Source organism: Plectropomus leopardus, chromosome 14, assembly GCF_026936395.1.
Source record: "Plectropomus leopardus strain MGB_pleo_1.0 chromosome 14, ASM2693639v1, whole genome shotgun sequence".
Taxonomy (NCBI): domain Eukaryota; kingdom Metazoa; phylum Chordata; class Actinopteri; order Perciformes; family Serranidae; genus Plectropomus; species Plectropomus leopardus.
Window position 1 is genome coordinate 25,387,725 of NC_142189.1, and position 27,711 is coordinate 25,415,435.

At 38.7% G+C, this 27,711-nt stretch overlaps 1 protein-coding gene across 1 annotated transcript in view; it reads right to left on the reverse strand.

Moving 5' to 3' along the window:
* Positions 1–27,711, reverse strand: part of LOC121954068 (leucine-rich repeat and fibronectin type-III domain-containing protein 2) — a 289,380-nt gene that overhangs the window by 220,265 nt on the left and 41,404 nt on the right. The window contains exon 3 of the mRNA XM_088087367.1: positions 21,527–21,626. The gene's annotated coding sequence lies outside the window, so the exon portion shown is untranslated. The remainder of the gene's footprint in view (positions 1–21,526; positions 21,627–27,711) is intronic.

Here is a 27,711-nt window from a genome sequence, read left to right on the forward strand (position 1 = left end):
CACAGACTTGTTCTGAAAAAAAAAAATCCTGCTTGAGGATAATCACCAGCCGCTGGTGACCATTTTTCAATGTCTGGGATATGAGAAGAAGAAAAAAGAAGTATTAAGTGCACATATAGAAAAAAAAAAGTGCAAGACATGCTTTGACCATTTAAATTACTGATCCTGTGAGGGGGCAAACTGAAAGCTTCCCAGTAGAGGTTCAATAACCTTGAAAAGGGTCTCTAAAAATGTTAAAAGCTCTGTTCCTGAGGTCGACTGAGGTCCTCAAAGCTCTTCTAGTTCTCTGTGTGAGTTGAAAATAACAAGCTTCATCCTGCTATCGGTCCGTCTCACAGCCTCTTATTGTGTTTTATAAGGTCCTATAGGAGACTAATCACATGGAAACATTTCAAACAAGGTAATCAGGCTGCCTTGGGTCACAGACGTGCAAGAAAGCCGAAAGTACTTGCAACACGGACTGGTGGATTTTTTTATTATTTCTGAATGTAGCACTGATATCTGTGTGACAATTTAAGGTATAATAGGCAGGATTTGCCTTAAAAAAAAACATAGAAATGTATACAAAAGTAATCCCTCTTAAGCACCACTTATCATCTACCAGAAGTGTGTGTTTTCAGGTTGTCCATCTGTGCGCGGGATATCTCAAGGATGGCTTTAGGGAATTTCGGTAAATTTGGTACAAACATCTACATGGACCTAACAATAAACGCATTAGATTTTGATGGTCATAGGTCAAAGGTCAAGGTCACTGTGACTTTGTCCATCTCATTCATGTGAGTGTGATATCTCAAGAACTTGGACTCAACAACAAACCGATAAGAATTTGGTGGTTAAAGGTCAAGGTCAATGTGACCTTGCATCCGTCTTATTTTCCTGAATGCAATTTCTCAAGACGGCCTTGAGAGAGTTTCCATGAATTTGATACAAATGCGTACTTGGACTCAAGAATGAATTGATTAGTATTTTATGGTTGTTCAATGTCACTGTGACCTTACAAAACATGTTTTTGGCCATACCTCAAGAATTCATATGTTAAATATGACAAAGTTTCACACAAATGTCTAATAAGATAAAATGATAAAGTGATGACATTTATATCCTAAAGGTCAAAGATCAACTTCGCTGTGATGATGTCATATTTATCTACAAAAAAAAACAACAATTTTCTGGCCATTACACAATGCCATAACTTGGGAACATAAGGGGACACGGTTGGTCAGATACTGAATTGGTCACTCTAATCTTGGGTGCCCACCTTGAAGCTGTGTCGATTCTATAGATCTTCTGTGCTGCCTGGGGGAGATGTGTAGGAATCCCCAGTGCTTCACAGACATAGATGTAAAGAGTAAGTGCAACTTGACTGGTTCAGGGAGGCAAACAAAGTGGTAATTCCACTTTTCTCCTACTATTGTGTGTTTAGCAAGTTTCTGGACTGCAACCTTTAAGCAGCGGTGTGTGAAGTAGCTTGCAATGTATGTAAGAGCAGTGTAGGGGATTGGGACCCAGTTTGAATGTTGTACTAACAAACTAACAGACAAATCCTGCATAGTATACCTTTATTGTATATTTAAAAATAATACATTCAATAGCCACTGAGGGAGTTATATAATTAGGCAATCTGCTCACGATGTGAATTAATTAATATAAAAATATGTGAATCATAAATATTTGCCTGTTAAACTACAGGGCCAACTGCTGAATTCCCCTACACTTGCAATTAGTGAAATAAATGTTCATGTGGGAGATAATGAGCAGTTTTTGCTGCCCACCAAATCTCAATTTAACAGTTTAAATAAGTGTAACGATATAAAGCGAAGAAAATCAGATGTTGATTTTAATAGTCAGTACTATATTAATGGTCTATCCAAGAAAATAGATCTAATATGCATTTGAGGTTTTGAGAGAGGTGATGTAAGTTCGCTTCGTCACTCAACTTCATTAAATATTCCCTCAAGATATTTCCATCCTGGTAAATTAATAGCTGAACCTGGGTTCCCTAATGACTGTGGAAAATTGTCTGCTGCAGTGGGTTTTTTTTTTTATGATCAAACATAAATTGCATTTTAATGTCACAAATGAGTGTGCACACATTGCATCATGACAAATAGAAGTAATTCATTTGTGAGGGGAGATGGTTCAGTGAGGGTCAAAAATTAGAACAAGAATTGAACATGTTAAGGAATATACTTTCTTTGGCTTTCTCTCTGTGGTTGAGATGAGAGGATTGATACCAATGTGCGTATGTGCATTACAGGTTTTCTTCTAATGTTGTCTTTACAGTCAGTGTTACTCGCTAAAATGAACTCTATGTGAGTTCTGGCAAATTACTTTTTTTCCCCTTTCCTTGCTGCATGTCACCACCTCTCCCTCTCCCCCTTTCAGCTGTCCTATCAATTAAAGGCAAAAACACCCAAAAAATATCTAAAAAAAAAAAAAAAAAAGGTACTGCTTCTGCTTCTGTGAAAAAGGAGAAGATTGCACCACAGAAAATTGTTGTTGAAGCATATTTCAAGGATTTCAGCCTTCTAGTCTTAGTTCCTGGTAAACACAGTTAGTACATACAGCCAAGCCTACTCATCCCAAATAAAAGCAGTGATAACCAAATGTAAACCAAATTATTCACATTTACTTTGATCATTGCTTTATTGTAGCCTGTTCTATAATGGAAACCACCCCACTTGAAATGGCTTTTTTTAAACTCAAACATACAACAAGAAAATTTTTAAAAAATATACTGCGGGTGGCTGACCATGTGGCATAAGAAATCTACTGATCTAAACTAGCAGAGAGAGAGAGAGAGAGAGAGAGAGAGAGAGAGAGAGAGAGAGCACATGCCACATGCATTGATGTCATAAAGCAAATTTGGGCCCATCACTGAGTATACCCTGGGTCTTCCTTGGGGTTCATCAGAATTACTGCAGGAAGGATCCTTAATTTTTGTTTTGTGTTAAAATCCTTTTTTTTAACATTTTTGTCTTTTCAAAAATCAAAATGAAAATACACAAACATGTTTTGCTTTTTTGCAACAACGTATCTTTGCAAAATCTGTGTTTCCTCCCTCACCTACCTGAAAAGCAATACAGGTCAAGACTGCAACCTCAGACCTTTACAGGAGGCCCAGCCATTTGTGTTGCTGAGCCTGCTCAGGGTGAGAAATAAGGATGTTGTGATGTGCGACTGCTTTTACAATTACTGACACTGAACATATTTCCTCTATCTTGGCTGACCAGCTTGGGGGTTTCATTTGCAAATCTTGATCTATATATTGCAATAAATACTCTAAACTCTCAAAGAGAATCTCTCTCTCTCTCTCTCTCTCTCTCTCTCTCTCTCTCTCTCTCTCTCTCTCTCTCTCTCTCTCTCTCCCCCTCTCTCTCTCCCTCTCTCTCGTACATTTATGTTTTTATTCAACCAGGATGAAAATTTCCACCACATTGTATCCAAGGACTCTGGCAGGTTACTTGATAGTCAGGGACAGTGACTAGTACAACACTTGCTATTCTCCACAGTTAGTCAAAGGCTTTGCAGGCACCAACACAAAAACAAAATATATAGACTGCAAAGCAAAATACAGCTTAACACACACAAACACACACACAGCTGGCAGACACAAGCATTAAACCACACATAGAGATACACAGGCACCAGAACATAAGCAGTAAATAAAAACAAAAAAAAAGAAAATCAAGCTCACTGGAAACAACCATATAACAACCTGACACAACAGCCAAATAAAAGACACACACCTGCAGAGGCAGCAGCATCCATATATCCACGGTTTACTTCTTTGACCTTACAGAGTTGCAGAAAACAGCAACCCAAAATCCAACTACTCCCACTCCAGAGCTAATCACACTACAGGGAAAACAGAAGTCTTGTGCATATTGTTGTGAATTTCTCTTCATGTATGTGTTACATGAAATGAGATTCAAAGTGTTAATAAGTCAGCTTTGGATGTGTTGATAAGTGTGATTTTGAAACAACTAGCTGTCCCCTTTTGTTTCCCTTTCCTTTGCTAAATCGCGCTAATCCCATCCTTATTACAGCTCTGCATTTAAGGGAAGAAGATGATGCTGATGTTGATTTTGTCATCTCTGGAAGCAAATAAGCATATTTCTAAATGTTGAGCTCAGATAGAGTAACGTGTATGGAACAGATGGTAAATATGAAATCGTAAATACAGCATAAAGCAACAAATTCATTAAACACTAAAACTACTGCAGGCAAGTGGAAGGCAAGAACTCACAGGAAATGGCATTGAGACATTCCACATTGTTAGGAAGTAGAGACACAACAACAGCGCAGACGTTTCATTGAGTGTCATCAGAGTTGGAGTCAGTCATAGCAAGTGGAGGAGTGTGGGGAGCTGCAAATCAAATGCCGTTGAATGGTGTATTAGAGCGAGAAATCCTACACTGGCTTGTTTGAAGAAGTCTGGAAAAAGGTTTCGCGAACATTGCATCACATCTGTCTCTTTGTGAAGTCATGCGCACATACACAGGTAGGCACGCACGCACACATATACACACACACACCACCATACTGTATGCACACAGCCAATGTTTTCATCACACATGTACAAATGCAAATTCTCTCCCTGACTAAGTCCCGATCACTTGCTGTCTGATCATAGATCAGAGAGACCTAAAAGACCTGCCATGTTTTGCTTTTTACTGCACATCATTACTCAGGTTCAAAAATTCTGAATCAGTGTTGTCGTGTCAATCAGGCCAGGAAGTACTACTGTATTGTTTACTGTTATTTCAATAAACTCCCGATTCAACAACAAATTTGTAGGCATCATCACTCCAACACATTCTCAACCCAAGTCAGCACCTACTGTCACTTTGAAGTGGAATTCTAGAACATCTAGATATTACTTTGGGAATTCTTCTGTGTCTGCTCTTTATGTTCCGCTACCCTGATGTAAACACAAGCACATTGTGGGATTTCACTGCATGTGGTTATGTAAAGACAAAAAGCACAAAGCAACCAACACTGCATTACAATGCCCAGCATACTCTACTAGTGATGCATGTCACATGACATATGTCACATTGGAAATACTGCCAAGTTAATGGAAACAACATTGAGGATGTCTTATGGTAGTCAAATGAACATTAGGTTCATGCCTTTCGGCAGTCAGTATGCCAGTGGCACGCTCCCTCCAAACTTGTAACATTTGTATTATTGTGTTGTTTGATCAACACCACCAGATCTGTCAGCAACATTCAATCATAAATGCTAGGTTTTTAACCTAGTGGTATTTGGTTATGCATATTTATGACAAAACAGGTAGAATTAGTATAATTTGCTTTCAGCCAGTGTGGTTTATGGGTTTATATAGTGCCGTATGTAACTCTGGAGAAAAATGGTCAATTGTTGAGTCCAATTCTAAGGTCGTCAAATACCGATGCTTTGGGTTGGTAGTTTGGTATGTCTACCAACCCAAATTGTTCGAATTTGACAACCTGGAAAAAAAGGCTCAATGAATAACTTTCTTTCTAGAGAGTCAAATATGGCACCTTAAAAGGGGAACTGTACCTATTTCCAAATTCCATTTGTTATCCCTGTACATTCCACCAATACAAATAAAAATGAACAACTCACTCCCAAATCCTAAAACTAAAGTGCTAAGACTCAAATTAGTGATGTAATAGAGTAAAAACTCTGCTTCTTAGACAATGAATGGTGAAAGATGTTATACCTAGGGCACCCAGGGGGAATCAGGCTCATATACATTGTCTATAGAGCAGCTCCAGACTTTTCTAGGCCATGAAAATAACACATTGGAACCCCTTAAATTAGGTGGTGTTCCCCTTTAAGTATTGCTTATTTACACATCCAGCAATAATGGAGCAACATTTGCATCTATTTGGAGTCTTTTCTGTGTCCACCTGATGAATGCAAGTCCAATATTCACTCTCTTTTAGCTCTGTTTTCCTTCAACTCCCGAGGGAAATATCTGGCTCTTTAGCAGCCAAATGCTTCACTGTGTTCACCAGCTAGTCTCCAACTGTGTCTGTCTGCAGTTTGGTGCTGAACAGGAAGTGTACAGTTGTTGTTTTCTTTAAAGCTTATTTAAATGAAACTGATGCCAAGCATAATGCAAGGTGATAGTTTCATGTAGGTTTATCACTACAAGTCAACCGGTATCGCAGTTTCTGGGACAGTTCACGACAAAGTCAAGCCATGTCTCAGAACCACTTAAACTTCTAAACGGACTCAAAAATTCATCTTGCACAGGCAAATCATAGAGCTCTGCAGCCTGTGTTAGGTTTGAGTCGAGATATAAATAAATCTTACAAGTTCATGTGCATAAAATATATTGATTTTAGAGCATGAAATGGCAAACTTCACTTTCTTGCTTGACACCAGGGCTGACCTCAGCTTCTAATTCCTTATATGAATTAGAATATGTAGATGTTTAAGTCTGTTGCCTTGTGTCAAGGTGGCAGATTACAGTGCCCTCACCGCAACAGCTTCCCATTATGCTCAAAATTACTTTCTGTCATTTCATTCATCTTGGAGATAATATAAATTTTGTGTGAGCTACCGTGAGGACCCCAAAAGATCAGATAACACCACATCACATTTCACCTGTGCACCCCTACGTAAGATAGTGCTACAATGTGACTCATTTGTATGTAAATACAGTGCCGTGCTCCCGTCCATTTTTTTTTTTTTTTTTTGTCACCATGATTAATTTGATTTGGTGAATCACAACATAAATTGAGATGAATTTTGCACTCATTACATCGCTGAACTTATTTGATAGCAGTAATAACTTTATTCTATTACATGCCCAAATAGATATGTGAATTGAATATGGGAGGCATCGGAGGAAGACGAGGAAAACCTATAGAGATAATTTCATTAAGTGAAGTGAAGCAGTGAAAGCGGATGAATGATGTGAGGGACCTTCATCTCGCAGGCTCTACAAAAAACTTTTTGCTTCAAAGAGATGCAGAGTTACATAAGCTCCCTTGTATCATCAGCAGACACTGAAAAACTGCCAAAATACTGTATTCTTTTCACCCAAAATATGCTCCTCAAAACGATTTAACCGTGCAAAAACAAAAGGCTTTTTTCGTCAACGTCCCTATTGTCTGTGCAACAAAACTGTTGACCTTGGAGTAGGGATTTCAGTTAACATCTCCCCTGTAGTGTTTTCACATCCGAGGAAAAAAAAAAAAAAAAAGGCTGGGCTTGATTTGCTTCCATTATTATACATATCACATCTCTGCAGTGCATTGTCTGTTGCCAGGCTTGGCAGGCCTTTTCATACACAGTGGAAAGTCATCTCTCCCAGGAGTGCTGTACACTGAAAATCCCCGGCATAACTAAATAGACTGGCCTTTGCTATTATGTTGGCTCCCATACAACCTTCATCATTTGGCCGAGCCCTCTCCTCATACAGCGCGGACCCCCTGCCTCTGCTCTGCTGAAGGGAAATCACAGCCGAGACAAACATTTGGTCGCTTTTAGAAACTAGCAGACATTCCTTTGGCAGGAAACTGTATCTGTGGAGACAGTGTCATTAATCAGCAGCTGGGTGTCACCTCCAGAGCTGGGCATTGCCATGTAAACTGCACGAGGTCAACATTTTGAAATTACTATCAAATGTGCATTAAAGCAGCTTCCACATTGAACGAACGCATCAACATTTTGGGAAACATAGTTGCTTTCTTGCTGAGTGTGAGATGAGTCAATCGATACCACTCTCATATCTATTGATCGATACCACTCTCATATTGAGCTAAAGCCGAGAGATGGTTTGCCTCGCACTGAGGCTGGAAATTCACTCACTAATAAAACGTTATCGTTTGTTCATTTTTTTTAAGGTGCTGTCTGTGACTCAGGACCAAGCGTCGATATTTGACAACCTCGAGATGAGACCTAACTTTCAACTGTCTTTCTTAGTTAAAAACATCACCTTTACTAAGAACAAAAGATGAAATAAAAAAAAATAAAAATAAAAATAACTTTGAAAATTACTTTCTGAAACCACAACACCCTGAGCAGAATAAGTAAACTATTCCTTGTCTGGCCTGGTCACCCACGCACTGATACCGTTTTGTCACCCATGGTTTGTGGAGTTCCATTTTGAAGCCTTGAGTCCACCATATTGGCCATTGTCATTTTGGTTTTAATAACACTAAACTAAAAAAGAAAAAAATGTAATAGTTTCTTGCAAGAGTCCCAACCCCTCTCAGTGGTCTCACATAGTGCCTTTAGGCCATGACAAAAGCTCCTGTTTGAATTGAAGGTAACTGAGCCAAAGTAGGTAAAAACAAGACAGAAATATTTTACTCACAATGGCTTTACGAAGTGAAAAAAATTTGTCAGAAAATTAAATGAAAAAGCGGTGTATTTGCCGCATATAAGAATCCCAACCCTTCTCAATGGCCACACATAGCGTCTTTTGGTGACAAAAGCTCCTATTTCAGCTGAAGCGGCCTCAATAAAAAGCAAAACAGACATAGCATGAGGTAGAGTAGCATCATAAAGTACAGAAATCAAGAATCATGCGATCACAATGACAAACAGTGAACAGCTTCAATGATTCCAAAAACCACAAACCATGGCAACAACCAGCATGTCCCAGTGCTTCACTTTTATAAAGTTTCCCCTGTAAACAGACTGCTTTGTATTGTCAACTTCTTGCAGTATTTCCTCTAAATACTGCACGTGGTGTAAAATTGGTGACGATGTTTAGCTAAATACTGCACATGTGGTGTGAAATCGGTGTAGATGTTACTTCATTCGCTTGTGTCGTGTCTATTTACACGTTTTCTTAATTCGCTCCGCACCAAGCTCCCAGGTCCACCTTACTTCTTTCTGTCACATTATCTCCTTCATTCTCACACTCCAGGTTCTAATTTTCAAATTTTTCCACCTCTTTGCCAGCTAGGACTTATGTCAGAGTAAACTTCCCTGCAGTGAAATACCTGAGCCATCTGCAGGGTTTGGCTGCTCGTCTCACATCACATCAGAAATGTGATTATAAGGTGTGCAGAAATAAAAGCAGAACTCTCAGCCCATTTTCTGCATGGCTCAAAACAAGCTATGAAAGCCAAATCAAAGAGCTGATATAAGAAGGGGCCCATAGCAATTTTTGTTAAATCTATTCATCAGCGTCTAGTTCTGATGTGGTGCCTGCAGTGCAAGACATTTCTGAGGAATTATCGTATGGTATTATCTATTGTTATTCCACTGTGACTGTGCACAAATTTGTATTCGACAGTATTAGAAGCAGATGGAAGGCAGTGATTTGAGCATGTTTTTGTGACCCTTAGAAAATTTAGTTGCAGAGTAAACAACTAATGGTAGACTGAAAACCACCAAATGAATCTGAAGATTACAGCTTTACTGTGGCCCTGCAAGTGTCTGTCAATCGTCCCTACAGTATATTCAAGGGTATGTATCATGTGCTGGGCATATATATGCAGAGCTATTATAAGGGAAGTGTGCGTGTGTGTGTGTGTGTGTGTGTGTGTGTGTGTGCGTGTGTGTGCGTGCGTGCATGTGTGCCATGTAATGTTCATGGTTCATCTTGAACCAAAATTTTTGCCATTATATTTAACAAATAATATAAGTTAGTTTAGTTTAGTTTGGCCTATGTCCCATTCACTTACATGGAGGAGCGGGCTTTATGACCTATACTGCAGACAGACACCAGGGGGCGATCGAGATTGAAAAGTTACACTTAGGGGGAACTGAGGTCCGTTTCACAAAGCAGGTTTAGTGAAAACTCTGAGTCTGTTAACCCTGAAATGAGGGAAACTGAGGGAAATGAGGGAAAGTTTCCCGTTTCAAAAAGGGAGGTAACTCAAACCAGAGAAAGAAGTGTAACTATAGCCTGTTTCACAGAGAGGGGTAACTTAAGCTCTCGGTCAGTTACCGTAGTAACAGACTCTATGAACCTAACCTGGTCGGGACCAGGTTTTTCTCAATGAACCTCAAGTTTCTCTCAGTCTCCACCCTCTTTCAGCCACATACGCTATTTGATTTCCTCATTCATTCATTCAGTCAGCAGGCGAGTGTCGGCGTATAGTTCTGAAGTCTGTCAAAATGGCATGCCCTTTCATCAATGATCCAGTGGATGAAGGAGCAGCATCACTGCGCAGAGAATTAGGCCTAAATATTCGTCGGGAGATTGTTTTCAGACCGCGGATAGATGTTCTCGCATTTCCGGACAGTTATCTTTTTGAGCGGTACCGTTTCACATCACAGTCCATATTATACATACACAACCTAATCCGTCCTTACATTTGCAACATTACCAACCGCAGTCACGCTCTCACATCCCATCAGATATTGTGTGTTGCGCTGCGGTTCTTTGCAAATGGCAGTTTCTTGTATAATGTCGGAGATGCAGAGCATTTAAGCAAGGCAACCGTATGCAGGGCGGTCAGAAAAGTGTGCCTGGCCCTGAAACGACTTTTACACATCTTTGTCGTTTTCCCTGGACATAAACCTGTCAGAGCCATCAAGGAGGAGTTCCACAGGATTGCAGGTGAATGATGTAGAGATCTGTTAAATTAATTTTGAATCATATTCCGTTAATGACATTGTGCTGCAACCTCAGACTGGGATTAGTAATTTTAATTTCTTTTAGGATTTCCCAGTGTGATTGGCTGCATAGATGGCACACACATCCCCATCCCCATCCCCACGTGTGCTTCTCCCCCGCGGGAGTGCACCTAAATGAAATAAAATGAAATAAATTAATACACTACCATTCAAACAGTTTTCCCCTGTAATAGTATTGTGATTGCAAAGGACTACATTTAAACTTACGCATTGACCCGGGCAGCAATGTTCTCCCACGCCGTCTCCCTCTCTTTTGCAGCTGCAGCGGTGTTGCACTTCTTTCTAAAAACGTGTTCAAACTCCGCATATGAGCGTATTAAAATTTCCAATTCGAGTGGGGTGAAGAACGCAGCCCTCCGCTTCCCCGTTGCCATGGTGACTCGTCGAATCGGGGCTCCATTGATGCTGGCTTTTTATAGTTGTGGTGCACACGCTTAACTCCAGGTGAAACTACTCCGAGTTGATTAAACCAACTCAACTCAGAGTTCAGGGTTACACTCAGAGTTTGTTGAACCTGCTTTGTGAAACGGACCCCTGTCGTGTTGTCTATCTTTATATACAGTCTATGATGTAAACTTGGAAAAAGAGAGCATGCACATGATCCTTTTTGACCAAGTCAGCATACTAACATTGGCTTTTAGCTTGTACAGCATCAAATTCTGCTTAAAGAAATCCTTCATGGTTCTTCAACAGGAGGTTTACAACCCCGAGGGGATCCTCAAAGGGCTGCCAAGTTATTATTGATATTTTTGGGAATTTTTGTTTTTTTAATTATTCAAATATGTGTGAAAACAATTGATATGAATCCATATTTTGCCTTTTGCAACAACAAACAACTTTGTGAACTACCTGAAAAGCAAATGCAGATTAAGACTGCAGCCTGAGGCCCTCCACCTGACAATCTCCATTCACGTAATTTAATAGACACAGTGTTATATATGTCATAGGGGGTCCCTGCTCCTCCTCTCTCTCTCTCTCTCAGAGAATGGGTCCCTGGCTTAAAATGTTGAAGATCCCTTATGTAGAGTATGATTAGAATTTATTGGCTAGTCACTGCTGAAGTTAAATTTTGAGGAATTAAAAATACTTTTACCCGTTTGAATTTGGTTATGCTACACTGTCTGAGGAGCAGTTTTTCTCCGTAATCTTTCTGGGTCTACATTAGAGAATCCTGACCAACCTTATACACAAGTTTATACTTGGAAACCGGGCTTCAACACAAGTATATTAGTACAGAAGGGCAAGGTGTACTTTTCAACAAAACCCACTTGACATTCCTTTGAAGAGCAGCAACAGCAAATTCCTGAATTGTTTCTTAAGTTTTAAAGACTTTCTTTCTTACAAAACAACAAGAAATGTAAGGTTTTCTTTGTAGAAATTGTTAGTTCTTTTCTCTCCATGAATTTTTCTCTCTCTTTTTTTTCAGAGATTGCTTTTATATAGCTGCCTATTTTCCTCAAGCTTTCATGCCCACATTATGCTTTGTCCTCCATCCCATCTCCATGGTTGCATCTCAAAACACCACATATCAACTAAAACTTCTTTTTTAACACTAAAAGGGCTGCTGTTGTCTAGCACAAGTCAAAATACTTGTTTTGAACCCAGCATTTTTGATTGAAAAGCTTTCCAGAGGAAAGAAAAGCAAAGGTGATGCAGCTATTAAGATTGCCACAAAAAACATTTGCAATGTGCTACTGTATGTGCTGGCATTACAATACAAAGCTCAGCTTTGGCTTTATTCTGCTGTGTGATTAGCAAAATAAATAAATTAATGAGAAGTGAGGTAGTTACAGGACTATTGGCAGCATTTGAAAGAAAGAGGTGATAGCTACAGTATATGATGACATTTCTTTGGTTCTACACAAGCAAGTTTAATTATGTATTTGTCGGTCTAACTGCTTAAAAATAACATTACACATATTCATAATCATTATTCATAATCATTATAAGTATAACCTTAAAGGTTTCTGGTCATCATCTTGTTTGTTTTTCTTTTTCACTTTTGTGTGCTTATTTTCAATTGGTTTTCTTGTAACTTTTTACTAATTTCTTGCTAATTTTTTAAAACAAGTCTTGTTAAGTCGTCAAGTTATCCTTAGCCATATTCTGACAACCTTGGAAAAAAATCAAACCAATTTGCTTAAATTTTAAAGTGTTAAAAAAATTGTCAAACACAAGTCGAGGGCCAAAGTGTCAGCCTCCCTCGGCTTTCACTTGTTGTATGGACCAGGAGGAGACTCCAAATGACCAAAAGATGCAAAGGAACTGCAAAGAAACACGATATAACCTCAAAAAGGGGAAAAACAACCACAAAATGACGAACAAAAGACACAAAACAGCTACAAACTGAGTGCGTCTTCCTCCTATGTCAGAGAGGCGGTGGGGTCTTTTGCATATCTGTGCCCAGGGGCCCCCTGTCCCATAATCTGTCCATGGTTCTGCTAGGCCCTGAGTTAAGCTGCACTACGTGTCTAATTTTTTATTTATTTTTTTAAAAGATGATGTTCTTTTCATCATGTTGTGCCCGTTTCTCTATGATTCATCCTGACATATTTTGGATCTTCAGAAACTTCAGGATCATCACAAGAATTTCAAAGAGACCTCTACAACTTTGAATAAAGCTAATCTTCAAAAACACACATTTTAATTAAATCCCAGTGACCTCAGTTTGCCATCTTCATAAACAGGATAATTGTGGCATTTTATCTTTTTGTCTCCTGTGCATAATTTTACCAGTAGATTGAAAAGAAAGTAATCAAACTCATTGTTATCATGGAATGAAAAGTAAAAATAAATATTTTATTATCTTCCTCAAGCTATTAATTATTTTTCAGTAAAAGTCAGGGCGTATGTAACATTTTTACATTTTTAACATTTAATTACCCTATTTGGGACACAATAGGATTTAGACTGGTCTGCTACGAATGTGCTGTTTAATAAAACAGATGTTAAAAATAATCCACCTAAGCGTTAATCCTTTCAGAAAGGACAAATTAATTAGCTTTAAAGGTCTCTTGACTTTGATGTATCCAGGCTGTGTTTTCCCCTCCACCTTAAATGCTGATGCAGAAAATTGATGCGCATCATCTGAATGTCATCGCTTTATGTAATCGTTTTCAGATCTCGACGTGAGGTCGATACCCGCGTGTTTGCTTTGATGTAGTCCATCTGACATTTTTAGCATCCAGTCATCATTAATTCATTGAAATCATATCTTCCAAGTGCTCAGCCGCGTGGAACGCTCGCAGAGCCGCTGCATGTTAATTGAAAAGCAGACCACAGAAAGAGCTAACCCTGGCATCGATGGATGTTCTCCATGCAGTCTGGATGGAAGCTGAACAGGTTAACACGACAATTAAATCACAGTGAGTAATTGTCAGTGAGGCGCGGCGTGTAGAAACATGCAGAAGTGAAATGAGTGTGGTCAGCCGAAGCTGTGAGAACACAGTTGGCTACTCATTAATGAAATTTGGATGTACACCTAAAGATAACCTTTTAGGCTGAATTACAGTCTGCCATTTTAATTACTTACAGTATCCACACACCATGAACTAATTAAACAGCTATTTCAGCCACGTCTTTTATTTAAACTACAAGAATTAGACTGATAAAGAGTACATATGGATTGGGAGGAGCAGAGTAGGATGATGTCGTGTCCATGTAAGTTGCTGCTACTTGATATACACAAAAGAAGAAATGACACTGGCACCTTTCTCCATTCAATGTTAATGTCTTATGTGGTCACCATATTTACTACATGTCCTGAAACATCTCTCACTGGCATTTACGTGATAGTCAACGTGACACATGCTTTAGTCTTGTTAATATATTTCCCCTCGCATTCATTCTTCTAAGTCTGTGTAAGTTGCTGCAAGCCAGATGTAAATAAAAAACAGTTTCAGCATTCTTCTTTCATTCAATTCTTCAATTGAAATGTTGAAGTGACCTCATGATAACATAATGCCAGTGGTTTAGATGTCAATTTACAGCAAAAGTGAACTGTCAACCACCTAACAACCACCTTTATTTCCTGTAATAAAAGTTTGAAACTAGAAGCAGCATCTAAATTTGGACAATCAGCTCTCTCTTTAAACCCTGGAGCGCACTGCCAACTGAAATCAAATTTATTCCAGACTTAAAATCATTTACAACAAAGGTCAAGTGCTGGCTAAAAGCAAACCAGAGCTGTACGCACACTTAACTAAATGTGCTGAAAATTTCCAAGCGGTATTAGTGCAAGTATTACTGTACTGTAGTATGTGTATTCTGACATATGTATTTTGGTATGTATGCTGTGATGTATCTACTGTTGTATATGTACTGTAGCATGTGTATTGTGGTATATGTGTTTTATTGTTTACACTCAAACTGATTGTTTACGTTTTTTTTATTGCAGACTTTTTTGTTCTATGATAGTGTGCCAGTTATTCAGCCATCCAGCTACTGCAGACCAGGTTTCACTGTGCATGTTTTACCCATTGGTACGGTGTAATTTTGGCAACATGCCTTCTCCTCTTTTAACCTCCTTGACAGATGTCTCTATGAAATTGCTATAATAGTTCCATTTGGCTCTGGTACACCGAACTAAAACTAGGTTGTACTGCACTGCGTTATTCTGAGAGGTGTTTCTAGCCTGACCACGACAGACCAAATCACAAATGTCAGTTAGTCTGGAACCTTTCAGCTGTTTTTCATTTTTAGTTGGGCGTTACTAACAGCCCAAAGTCAAAATATCTCTGGATGCAATTGTATAGGCCTACAACCAATCACAGCCACAAAGCATGACGTGGCAATAAGCCACAGACAAACGTAAAGGGACTACAGTGTGCAGAGATGAGCTGTGATGGTGTAGCATCAGTACATCTGTGAATGAGTATTGACAAAACAGAAAGTTCCACATCAGCTGCAACCATCTCGGTTGTCTTTTAAAAATGCCTCAACGGCCTCCTCTTGACTAAGCTAGGTTTATGCTTTCTGAAGTTTCACTGGTACGAGGATACTCAAGCCAGAATCAGGTATTTTGCATTGAGCATAAAGGCTCTGCAAGTTGCCAGTCATCATTTCAAACCCACCCCATTACTAAAAAAATGGTTGTGATTGGTCCAATCTGGACAGCAGACGAGATGCATCCCCAGAGCCAATAAAAAACCAGCTAGCAAATTTGTCTGGTTCCCAGGCTACGGTATTTATGTAATTTATTCCACCATCATTTAACTGGATTGAGGAAAAATAACACAAACACCTCGATATAATGTAACTTTACTTAACAGCACCACAAACTACATCTTCAAAATGATCATAAAGTTTAAATCCAACACCTCTGTAAAAGGACACCAAAAAAAACTTTCGAAGGCAGGATTTATCGCAGTGCTGTTGTTGCACTAGAATGCATTTCTTTTCCGTAGGTGTACTTACTAAATAAATAAGTAAATAAAAAACATACTTATAAAGTAACTTCCAACATAAATTTACCATGTGCAACAGAAATCACAACTCAAAATGTCTCCATCGAATAGCTGAGAAAACCACTATAAGGTTGTGTTTAGTTGAATGATTACCATGTTTAATGCATTTGGGACTGTTTCTTTCAGACACTCACTTATATAACGCAAGCTTTAAATGCTATACCATAGCACGGCTGATCTATTCCCAGTGACATAAACTTTCATATACACTGTTTCCTCCCTTCAGACCATCATCTCTCCAAAGAGGCTTCTATAAGCCCAATCACTGTATGCGGTTCTCATGCAGGAAGTCGATAGTGGATGCTGCTCTGAGGCCCAAATCCCCTCTCTCAGCCAAGCTAGTGTTAATACAACAAGATTTGTGGGCCCCATGCTACAAGCAACAGGCAGAGGCAAGGGAGAGCCAGCCATCCAGATCAAATGACTCAACTCTCCAGAGTGCTATGCGCTGTCAACATGAAGGATGCCATCCTTATTTGTTTTGATTAGTGAGTATAAATCTATGAGAAACAAAGCGAGAAGGATTCCCTGGTTTACGTTTGTGTGCAGAATAGCCTGACCACAGTGTTGCATGACATGTTTTATGTTGTCTTTCCTGCACTGATAGATCTGTGACCTCTTCATTCCGGAGTGCACATGAGGGTTTTATAGTAAAAACATTGCTGGGATCCCTAAACGATCTTTGTGCCAAATCTACCGTACATTGGAAATGACCTTCCTCTGCTGTCAGTATCAGCTCCCACCGAATCCATTACCAGACAAATCATCTATGGAAATGAGAACTCACCATTTCCTCTATCCCTCCTCCCCTACAGTGAGAGCCGACGTCCCATTGGACCCCATCTCTCCTTGAACACTTAATCCAAGGTCTGAAAGCCAAGACGAATGTGGCCTCTATGCAACTTGGGCTTTATGTGCTTCATTAAATCAGGTGAAAGTACAATTGCCCAATTCAGATTCCTCACCTGCATTAGTCACGACTAATGCAGGTGAAATAACAATGCCTGAGGCCGTGGAGGTTCGACAACATGCAGCTTTGCTGATAAATATGCATGATGTCACACTGTGCATTGGTGGGAAATGTATGTGTCCTGTACATACTTAAAAAAGAATTCATATTGTGAATTAACCACTTACAATGTAACAATCATGTTCAAATACAGGAATTGCAATGAACCAAGCGCATCAGCACTGCCAGCTTAATTTGAAAGCCCCGTGATGAGCTCCCTGTGGGATTCCAACAGTGTCAGCACATTCACAAGTTTTATGCTATTTAAAGGACTCTGATGATCAATTTTTAACAGCTTGTTTTTACTTGTGACACATTTATTTACCTTAAGATTTAGGTCAAGTGCTCTTCTTGCTGCAGTTTCAATGCTTCTGAACACCCACAGCATATCTTTTACCCTTTAGAACCTGAGTAAATTGGCTTGATATCTTAAAAAAAAAAAAAAAAAACACGGAAAGAAGGCAGTGTCCAACTTAATAAGAAGTTACTCCAAAATTTGCGAGAAATTAATTAAATGTTGGAAGAACATTACCTGAAATTTGCAAAAAAAGAAAGAAAAGTATACATATATATATATATATATAGTTTTGGGTTTTTTATGTGTAGCACCTTTTTAGGTAATTTCATTTTTTCTCCTGGTTAGTGATTCCCCTCTCTATTTATTTATTTATCTGGTTATTTATTTCGTCACCATTAAAATATTTTTTGCAATTTACCAGACCTTTCATACCAAGTCTAAACCCGTCAAACCAATTTGCTCACATTTTAAAGGTTTAAACGCTTGTTAAAAGTGGTCTGAATGCTGCACAAGGAAAGTGATTTCAAAGGGTTTAACACTGCATATTTCCATGTCACAGAGAATAACATATAGAATGGGTGCTATTCATCGATTGATTACTGAATGGGCTTACTGGCAACAGGCCCAGCTTAAATGAAAACAGAAGAGACACAAAAGACAACAAAGAGATGCAAGCAAATGCAAAGAGACACAACATTAACTACAAAAAGGGAAAAACAACCACCTAGAGATCCAAACTGAGCACACACAAATTTAGCACAAAGAGAAAACCACTAAATGGTGCATATCAAGATGCAAAACAACAACAAAAGAGAGGCAAACCCACCACAAAGTCTGTGTGTCTTGCTCCTATGTAGGAAAGGTTGTGGAGGCCTTTTCATATCTGTGGCCATGGGCCCATTGTGTTATAATTGGTAATTAGTAACCATATAATTACAATACAGATTTTCCCAAAACTTAAGAAAAGTCAGAAAAGAAAGCGAACGTAAGTCTTTCCAAGTGCTGCTGTTAGCAAGGTTCCCACACACACAGACCTGTAATAAACCAAAAATCTGTCCCTACATGAGTGCCATTTCTCAAACATATCAAATCCTCCATACAAACGTAATTTCAGCTAACTGCTAACTGTCATACATGGATGGAGCGACAGAGTGTAGCAAGAAAAAAACATACAGTAAAAAATAGGTCACAGATGGATATTAGAGATAGGTTACAGCCAACAGCTTTAGAAAATAAATTTGCCATTGTGCTACAGGTTATCCACAGAAGAATACTGTAACATTTTCATTATCATCACCATTCAACTAATTAAATTACATTACTTTCCAAAACGTTCAAGGATTTTTTACTAATTCCATGAATTTTGAAGCTGGGAAAACATGCATGTAAAATTTCCCAACTTTTCAAGGTTTTCAATGAAGGTAGGAACCCTGTGTAAAGCAAATTAGCAGTTGTCACCACTGACTGACCACTGCACCACAGGGAATGTAATCAGAAATGTTAAGTCTGTGTGAAAATGGTGTAAATTTGGCTGCACAGAGAGTTGTAGGTTGAAACAGTGTGACAGACAGGGAGAATTGTTTAGATTGCAATAGTAAAGACAGTGAAATCACTTAAGGGTAGGCAGAGAAGACCACATTAAAAGCCAAAGTTACTCAGCAGCAAATTTCCATTCAGCACCACAACAAGACAAAGCAACAATGCTGCCATGCAACAGCCTGTTATTATGCCTTTACATGCATTCTTTTGAGAGATGCGTCTGTTCAGGCAACATAATAACAAGGTACAATCCAAGTCACAATAGAACAGGGAGAAGCCATCAAGAATAAGTGCCACAATGCTTCATTCAATTTTCACACAATTTTTGCACCCCTGATGGTAATTGTGGCTGGCTTAGGTTATGTATGTAACCTGACCATCAATGTGTTCTAACAGAATTGTTTGGCTATTATCCCTGTTAAACTGACAACCCAACTCTCTATCATGTTGGCTAAATTTGGCAATCACATTACAGTAAGTGTGGTTGATCAAAGTTTTGAAGAAAATAAGTCTTGGAAATCTAGTTGGTGTTTACAAAATTAACATTTGCAGTTTGTTTACATTAATGTTCCCTTCCAAATATGTAATTTGAATATTAAACCTCTGTCTGATTGTTTGTGTTTGCTGTGTGGACTCTTGTAAATCTCTATCGAGCTCCTGCCACCGCATATCTCAGCCGTGAAGCTGTTATGAATTGCCAATAAGGCAAAAATAAGACTTCACTTTTTTTAAATCAGATTTTTTTACTAGGCTTAAATGAAGCAGCAGTGCCTTAGGGTTATGAGACACTTTGCTTAAGGTTCAAGACAAGATCAAAAGGATAACTGGCTTTTTCTTGATTAAAAAAAGGGTCATGTTGAGTTGTTTACACCATTTAACAGGCGCTCATCTCAGTTAGGATTTGAATTAAAAATTTGGAGCCAGAGGCTTTCATCTCCTGCCAATGTGTCAGTCATTTACAACACAAACCTCAAGGTAGCTGCTGATTTGTGACTGATATTGCATCTTTTTTTAAATACAGAGTAATATGCTGACAATCTTGCAAATTCCCTGCTTAACTGCCTAAAGCTGAAGTGAGACAATTAGCAGCTTCTTCATTCATCTCTAAATATCTGTTATCCCCTCACACTGACTCACATTCTCATGCTTGCCCACTGCACAGCTGCACAGCTATCACATGAAGGACCTGTCCTGCCCTGGCTCTTTGATGATGAAGTTATTTTTGTGTAAACCTTTCAACAAGTTCCGTGCAGTGGCAGCACGGCACTAATTGGCTTGTGCTTGCAGCTCAAAGCTTGAGGGAATGTGTTAACGGTGTGATTCTTCTATGAATATGCCTTTAAGGAAATGGGCTGCTATAAAATTTTGGACACTTCTATTCAGGTTAAATCATGTCGCCTTTTCTTAAAAGTGAAATAAAAGCGTAACACATCTGTAGAAGTCCACCAATTACTGAGTCAGGTGTTAAAATGTCTGCCTTCCAAAGCTTGTGTTAAAACTCTATCTGGCCCACAGCTACAATAACTCTCTCCATCAATACTTTATTGAGTGTGTCAATTACGGGCCACTGTAAGCTGTGCACAGACCTGCTGATGGTGTTGCAACTCACCAATGGAGGTCAATGAAAGTCACACTTTATAATGGCCTGCTAAATGTCTGTCAGTGCCAGTCTTTCTCCTTAGAAATGTTCACATGGTAGAGGAAAGGAGCCCAAATCAGATTTTTGTATTTCATATGCAACTTAGATTCTTTTTGTGATAAAATGGTGAACATAATATATCAAACCAATGTTGGCTTTTGCAGTTCTGTTGTTGGCCACTTTTTGTAGCACTTAATCTAGCACAGTATGAACTAGTGATTAATACTTTTCCCCGAAAATGGGACATTTTCTGTCCCAGGAGCAGATGCAGACTATTACGTTATTCCCGGGAAACACTCGGAGATAACTCGGAGAAACATGCATAAACTCTTTCCACGTCCATTCCACAGGAAAAATGGACATGGACAAAATGATGAAATACATAAAAACATGACCTGACACAATAGCAGGAAAACTTTCGTGACTCCAGTCACAAAGTTTCAAGACAGCTGCAGTTGGGGTGTTTAGTGGAGGGGATGGACCGCATAAATATCAAGAATATTACTTCAGAGAAACTCATAAGCAGTGTGTGTTTGACATCTTATTAAGAGTTGGCTGAGCATATCCACAGGGGAATGTGTTAGCAATGTGGATGCAAGTTAAGAGCCTTAAAAGTGACTTCAAAAAGATAAAAGCAGTTAATGACAAGGACAGCGAGTCCTTTTCCCCATGAGCCTGAACATACTGTATGAGAAAAACATGAGCCACCACAGCTGTTTCACTGCACCTGATATGGATTTTAATGGAAGGTTGCGGTGGTGGTTGTGTCACAGTGTTGTTTTAAGTTTTTTGAGGCAAGTCCAACTCTGTCAAAAAAAAAAGTCTAGGTAGAGAAAGAAGTCAGAGAGTCAGCCAACTGACTCATTGCCCGTTCCACAGCAGATGAATAAAGATCAGGAGAACAGATTGGGAAAAAAGTACTGTAAAAGCACTGTCACAACAGTATACCAGCCATTATAGGTGTTAAAAACACATACCTCAGCCCTTTGTTTCGTCTGTGTGATGATCCGCTCTTAAAAGTTGAAAAGCCTGCCAGCTGCAGTCCAGAGTCCACTTTGGAGCCACACAGCCATAACTCTGTGAAGCAAAAAGCATGAGATAAAAAAAAAAATGTTAAGTCTTTCCCCACCAGCAACCAAAGCAGTTTATGAATTCAACTTAATTTGTAAGAGGAGAAATGTGTTTCTTCTTCCTTCACCGTCAAACACAAGCCTAAAAAAAGAAAGCTGAAAGTAAAGTATTCCAACTCTCACAGGGTTTCCCACACATTCATTTATTTGTGGCGGCCCACCACAAGTAAATCATCTGCCGCCACAGTTAGATGTTTGGAGCTGGACTTTTAATTAGAAGCGGTATTGAAATATTGACATTGTTGGGTTATTTAGACAACAGACAAGTAGCAGAATGTCAGGTGCATTACAAGTGAAACTAAACTTTTCATTCTGCTGGGCCTAAAACTTTGCTTTCACTCACAAAATATCTGCAAACATCACCTCTCACCTATCAATCTCATCTGATCAGATGTGAACGGATCAACAGATCAGTTATCCAACCCGTGATTGACATTGAGCTGCAGAAGAGCAAAAGAACTCATGGAGGGCTCTGTCTGCTGGGTTGCATCCACAAACCCGCAAAAAACGCTGAATATTAGAGTGAGAACACAGAATGATCAGAATAGACACAGACATAAATAGAACATTTTCTTTTCAAGGCTATGACTGGTGTATTATTGATACAGTAGCTGTGAAGTCTTTCTTATGTACAAATCTAAGAAATACATACTCAATAAAAGCACTTGCTTACATTAATAATGTTTCAATTTTCACATTAACCTGACCATATTGAATAAGACCAACATGAACCATAAGAGATGCAGCAAGAGCATATTAAGTTTTATGTCTTTGGTCAAGCCAACATACGTATTCTTACTCAACACTTTGCATGATATCACACGAAAATGCACATACAATCAAACTTACAGAATTAGCACCCCATAAATGGCTTTTTCACATTATGTAGTTAACGCAAAGTTACGTAGGTTATTTTTAGGAAAAAAAACATGGTTAGGTATCATGAATTACATATATTGGTTGGGTTTAGGAAAGTGAAATTACATGGGTTAGGTTTAGCAAAAAAAAAACAAAACAAAAAACGTGGTTAGCCTAGTTCTGTTAGTTAAGGTTATGTTAGTTAAGGTTAGGTTATGAAAAGAAACACTGTTGGGCATCATTAAGTTACATAGGTTAGGTTTAGGGGAGTAAAGTTACATGGGTTAGATTTATAAAAAGAAACATGGTGGTGACATACCTTACAATAACTCAAACTTCATTTAGTTTTACATTGTCCCAAACATGGTTTTGGTTCTTCTCTCTTGAGAAAAGTCATGTGTGTGTTTGATCCATCCATCATTCAACCTGCCTTGTTATGATTACTTTTCCTTTGTACTAGTACACACGTTATACACAAATTACTAGCTCAAGACTGCGTTTGTTATATAAGGATTGTGCTGCATTGCTTTTTATAGGTACCCGTACAAGCAGTTGGTATATTATAGTTCACAGGCAGGTCACTCAGGGATTGTGACTTGTTCAGACAGTTATTGAATGTCAGCCACGCTGAAAGATATATTATGAGTAACGGTTTTTATGAAGACATAAAGAAATTCTGAGCCAGAGATTTTGGAAAGTAAACATGTTTATATGCTACAGCAATGCCTGTAATATCAGAGTAATTCAGGCATGCAGTCATATGAGGACGTTTCATTGAATTTATCTTACTGCAGTTAAAAGGAACCAGATAAACACAATTTTTTTTCTATATATGGATAGAGCAAGTCCACGAGGACATGAAATAAAGATGTATTGGAGTGGAAATTTTAAACAAAAAAAGCAATGTCAAGTATTTTCTAAGGTTTCAATAAATAGACTGAGAATATGTAAAAAACAAATGCTTTAACTTTTATAAACCAGGGACATTTGTCATTGTACTATTGGTAAAGTAAGAGAGTTAGTCTTCACCTTTTTATTACAAGAGCATTGAGACCCCTTGTGGTGTTTGACTGCAAAAGTAGCTGTAAGAATAAACAAAAAGAAAGCAAATGAGATCTACTGTAAGTACAGTGTGTTAAGCAGTAAAATAAATCAGCCAGCACATTATGTTTGAATGAATTATGAATGGTACAGAGCGTATATCTACTTCAGCATAGGAATGAGGCTCTGCAGTCAGTTATACTTCAGAGGGAATGCTGGCACTAATTTAGTGCAGTAATTGAGATATCAAGTTGTACTTTGACAGTTTGAGCATCTTAAATTGACTTGTAATACTTGAGTAAAATACTGAACCAGGCATTCATATATTATGGTGGAGAATACTGAGAGGATTAGCTGGATCTAATGCAGTTGCTGAGATTGACTTATTCCTGATCTTAAACTGTAAATTCATAGCAGCTCCTTTCAGCATCATTCACTGGACTGACAGTATCCCTCTGCTTTGAACCAGGCTGCACTGATATCCTATGTTGAGTCTTTTATCTGACTCAAGTCTAAGTTAACGGATATTGATTTTAATGGAGAGTTATGGCAGTGGTGAAGTTATGAGGTAGTGATGTTTTAAGTTTTTTGATGCAGATCAATGTCAAGTCTGAATTAGGATAGGTCCAAATGCCCTGAGAAAGGCCTAAGAGCCTCAAGTCATTTGTAATGAGTCCAACAAGTCTAAAGTGATTTTACGAAAATCAAGTTTAAAGTCTTTCGAGAAAAGTCAAGCCTCACAATTCATTTGAAATAAGCCCAAGTCAAGTCTTGAGTCAAAATTGATTTGAGATAAGAAAGCTGGAGTCTTTTAAAACAGGCCCAAGTCAATTCTAAAATACTCAAGTAAAAATAAATCAATGTCAAGGTCTGTTCAAGTCAAGTCTCAAAACAATTTGTTAGCCAAGATAAGTCCGACTTAAGACGCATGTCAGTCACACTGTCTTAACTTAATAAGAACATGTCTGTTTAAGGTGCACAATTTCAAATGTCTGAATGATGACACCTAAGTAGGAGATTTCCCATTACTTATTTCCATATTTGAGACCATGTTTCGCTTATACAAGGCTTTAATCTCAAGCATAAACTGAGTGGAGCCATTGGTTTGTGGACTCTTTTGTGATGCCTTGAATTTTGCATTTTGGCCATTGATGCTTGGATTTTTGGGGCCAGAAGTGACCATGTTCGGGTGAAAATAAGGAGATATTCCAAAGGCTAGCTGCTACCTTGCTTGGTATGGTGCATATACAGCTCTGATGAACTGTGGTTAAAACTAATAATATTTTTTAGAAGAGAAAAGCTGGCTTTAAACCATTGAAAAAATGCGTTCTTAGGCTACTGGAAAAAGTGACACTTTTGTAATCGCCCAAAACATTACATCTAACTTTCATTAACTAAAAGCACATAAAGCTACAGCTCTAGCTACAGCTATGCCTATACTCTGTGAATCTTGGGTTACGCAATGATTACATTACCTAACCAACTTGTCACAGAGGGCACCCACCGGTCACTCAAAGTGGCCATGCCCTTAATTGTGCATAAGTTTAAGCCTCAATAAACAGATGAGATTTATATATTAAAAACTTAGCAACAGAGACCACAACCAATTTTTGCACCAGGCTGTAAACATGTTTTTTTTTTTGCTGTAAAATTAGACCCTTTTAACATTGGTGTCTGTGGGGATTGAAGCCAACCTCAAGTGGCCATTCAATGAACTGCAGTTTTTGGCACCATCACATTGGCTTCTTTTTTTAGGTTGTTCGTGGTCTCAAGTCAAGTCACTTAGGAGTCAAAACTCACACAAATCAAGTCTCAAGTCTAATGCTCTTCCGTACAGTTTCCTTCAAAAATATATTTTTTTTAACTTTTCTATCGGATTTTACAGGGACCAAAGCACATTATTATAATAATATTAGTACTATAATAATGGTGCCTCGGTTGCCAAGTTGCTCATTTTTATTGATTGTCCTCATTGGCCATATGTTACAGTATTCATCAACATATAGTAGTATATATATATATATATATATAGTATATCAACATGACAAATCACAACAGGGCTAGAAATAGTGCAGCTAAACAGAGAATGAAAAGTTAAAAGGAGTAATCCAAGTGACATACATAGCAGTAAATTGAAAATATTAGCAATTAATGCTAAATAAAAGCAAGTGATGCAGTCGGTGTAAGCACTAGCCTCTGCAGATATACTGCACAGCAGGCTGCTACAATATCTGTCGATGACACCTGTTTGAGGTTACAATATTTTGGACGTGAACAATGACGGATGGGACTGTCCCCTAAAAGGCTATCCTGTCACCCCAGGAAAGGTAAGCTCTTTATCTTCTAATGACTCCATTTCTGAATCCCTTGTCTTCTAGCGAAGAGGTGTGCAGACACCCAGTGGTAAATGATTACTTGGATAACTGTTGACATCTTCATAAAACACGCGGTGTGGTGGGATTCAAGCCGTGCTGTGCTGGTGTGAAGTCTGAAGATGACATGATCAAAGTTAACCTTTAATATTATGGCACTGGGGGAAGTATTTTGTCCAGTTCTGGAAGGTGTTGTAAGTTACCATCGTTTTATTTCACCATTTTTGCTGAATCATTGACTCCGTGAGTAACTGCCACATAAAAAAAGTGAATAACCTTCACTGGGAAGCAGAAGTGGGGAGTGTGTCCTTTATAAAACCCAGAGTTTGGGAGGAAGAAGACATTGACAAAGAAAGTGTCAGAGGCCCACCGAGGTTCGTAATGGAAATTCAGCTGGACATCTGCTCACAGACGCTCTGGGATGAAGGCGAACCGGTTTTTCATGAAACAGCTACATTCACAAGCAGTCTCGTGGTGCGCTTATGGGAAGCATCATAAATTTCTGGCTGAGGAGATGGGAAGTGAAGGAGACATCATTGTATGAGACCGTCTCAACGCAAAATATCCATTATAATGGGAAAGCATGGAGGGGAGAAATCTTCAACATGATAAATGCTGCCTTGTCGACAGAACACAATTTAGAAATAATTTAGTCTTTTACAATAGTCCTGTGGGGGCTGAGATAATTGCATACGGGAAATCCATTTAGTTCATGTGAAATCTATAAATAAACATTGCTATTTTGCTAAGAGACACAAAGGCAACTGCTTTACATATTAGTATACCCCTAGATCACCATATTACTACAACCCGAGACCAAGATATTACTACAGTTCTAGACCAGTGCCAGACCTAGCACATTCGGCACCGTAGGAGAGTTTCCCTTGGAGCCCCTCCCGTGGAGCTCCTCCCTACCACTACTGATGTAGCAGTTAAGAATTATCAAGTATGAAAATAATCACAAGAAAGGCAGTGCCTTGAATTCCCATTCACTGTGAATGCAAGCCAGGAAAGCGTGTTGCTCATGCCCGCTTTGATATTGTATTCTACAACATTCACATCAAAATTCAGAACTCTTATGCACCTTTTACGCCAGAAATGCTCTTTGTTAATTGTCATGCATATGATCGAGATTCCACACTGGAAATGTGTGCAGTTGGATTTGAGAGTCAATATGTCAGAGCTCACTGTAGCTAATGTATGTCAATGTTATCATGGGAGCGGCTGCCAACAGCACTGCAGAATTGGATTTTCAAAGCAAAAAGGGAATTATAGCGAGAGGTAGCACAACCTCAGCCTTAATCAACCTACACCAACAAAAGTGACATAAAAGCGTTTATATATGGACTGATACAAAATAAAAGTATATGGCTGTGCTAGCTGTGAGCAGCTGTACTGCTGTTACTTTTACAACGCTGTAATTGATGTTTTCACCAGGAAAGATCGACGAATGAATGTTATCCAAAAGCAGCCTAAATATCGAGATTGGGGAGTCCGTAAACATTTATTTTGGCTTCATTTTAAATTGGCCTGTCTTTTATTGTTAACTAAACTGAATTTCCATTTAGGAAGTTGGCCATTGCCCTGCACTATGATAAATTAAGAAATAGGGTTGAATAAAAAACACTGAGGTAGCAAACTGTGTTGAGCAGAAACAGATATGAAGACATTTTCATCTGTTGTTGGCTACATGTGATACCTTAATCATAAATGCTGATAGGGAAGTATTTTTACTTTGCCATGTCACCTGTGGAGGACAAA